Source organism: Lissotriton vulgaris, chromosome 9 (genome assembly GCF_964263255.1).
Source record: "Lissotriton vulgaris chromosome 9, aLisVul1.2, whole genome shotgun sequence".
NCBI classification, from domain to species: Eukaryota; Metazoa; Chordata; class Amphibia; order Caudata; family Salamandridae; genus Lissotriton; species Lissotriton vulgaris.
Window position 1 is genome coordinate 318,234,330 of NC_141697.1, and position 2,099 is coordinate 318,236,428.

At 42.5% G+C, this 2,099-nt stretch overlaps 1 long non-coding RNA gene across 1 annotated transcript; it reads left to right on the top strand.

Annotated features, from left to right (window-relative positions):
- Nucleotides 1-1,076: 1,076 nt before the first annotated feature.
- LOC147690050 (uncharacterized) lies at nucleotides 1,077-1,851 on the top strand. Its single transcript, XR_015299772.1, has 3 exons — nucleotides 1,077-1,139; nucleotides 1,286-1,340; nucleotides 1,731-1,851. It is a non-coding gene; the product is annotated as an uncharacterized LOC147690050 (long non-coding RNA).
- Nucleotides 1,852-2,099: the final 248 nt, after the last annotated feature.

Consider the following 2,099-nt stretch of genomic DNA (forward strand, 5'->3'; position numbering starts at 1 on the left):
GTTTAAACACACCCTGGGAACAAAGATGCCACACGAACTGTAACTCAGACGGAGTGGTTTATTTGATCAAATGTCCGTGCCAATTGTCTTATGTGGGTATGACTTCCCGCAAGGTAAAGACACGGATAAGTGACCACTGCAGCACAATAAGGAGAGCAATCACTGCAACCAGACTCACAGCCCATTATGTTGAGAAAAATCATAAAGACACAGATATAAAATGGACAGTGATTGAGAAAATCAAATCCAGTAACAATCTGCAAAAAACACTACTGGAAAAAGAACAACGGTGGGTTTACCGCCTCAAAACCCACATTACAGGCCTCAATGATTCCATACCGTGGGCACAATTGGGAAAATAACCTGTTGGATGTTCAGACCCTCCCTCCCACACCAGTGACCAGACAGCAGACTAGGGGCTAAGGGCATTATGAGCAGATCCCTGTCCCTATTAACCTATAACGTGAATTCTCCAGGCGCCACTGTCGTATGACAGACACACTCAACGCATACATATAGTCCATGGAAAACGGAGCCCCCACTTATCCATGAGTGATCTATCCTACACCGAGCACTGAATTTGTAGACACACACGACGTAGTCTATCAACTCAGGATACAGTTACATTTTGTTACCAATACATAATGATGTCAGATATAAGTGATATTTTTTCTGCATTACACACCAACATGGTTTCGACATCACTTAGCTTCTCCACAATTTAGTCCAGATTCACACCCACGGCCAGACATAACCTGACCTTTATTAGAGCAGTGCGCCCCCGTTTTTAATAAACACCATAGTAATATGACTACATACGATTTTATTTACTTCATAGCATGACAATCACATATCTTGCTTCTAAAACCTTTTGAATCAAGAAACAGAAACACTATGATGAAGAACGAGATAACAGCGTATACGCTGTCTACTAGACCCGAAACTACGTGATTGTAGTCGTTAAAAACTACAATTCCCAGCATCCTTTGCTTCAAGGAGGGTTCTGTTTCCGCCGGCGACGTCATCTGCGTCATGCCGCGTCGGAAATAAACAATACTCTCTCCGTCCACGGCTTCACCAGCAGCCACGAGCCGGGACGCGAGAGAGTCGGTTCACGGTAGGGAGCTTCTTCATTTAAAGTAAGTAATAAGCCCGCCGCGTACTTACGATAATATCGGACCTATTTTATTGGGTCTCTCATACGCTGAGAAGTCGATCTAGTGTATTGACTGCTCTATAGGTAAACTGCTAATGACATACCATTTACCAACACCCTTTTGGATAGGTGTACAAGCCCCATTTTCTCGCTGACTGAGAAGCCCTCGCCCAACATTTATTGGGTAAGTGCTTAAGGTGCAAATACGACGTATGCATGATGTGTGTGAATGGGTGTGAGTGTAGGACACGATAACCAGACAATGGATAAGAGTGTGTGAATTCAGAATTACTTTTCATTGCAATTGAGACTACGACCACTGTGCTGGTATTTCACTTCACAATGTCACATCGATTGAATTCAATAAGTGTGTGATATTTGACACAGAATACTGGATGTCACGAATAAATGCCACTTCATTAAAATATTGAGTGACATAGCATGAGAGCACTCTAGCTCTCCACAGTTCTAGCATGTTCACTGAATAGTCGGTGTGCCACGCGTGGGATTTTACACAATATATGGAGAACGTCTATATGTATAATTATGTTTTTTTGCCTTAATTTCTTCCCAGATGGAGCCTGGCATTACACATTAATACGAGGAGAAGCTATCTTCCCTTGCTACATTGTAAAGAGTAGGGAATTCCGCCTCTTTAATATCCACACACATAGTGGGTTCCTCTTTTGCCCTGAAGAAAGTCCAGGACCTTTATGGCCAATTTAGGACTGAAACATGTTGGCATCTCACTAGGGTCATAGGACCATAAAAATCCTGACGAAACCCTTTTTATCTTTAATTTTAATTACCCATACAGACCCACGAATAAAGGGATACCTGGGTACTGTCTGAGGTATTTTATTTATATCCATCTGCCTTCAATATCATAAGAGCTTCCCAATACTGTGGTTGAGCCCACCTGGACCTATAGAAGTCCAGGTGA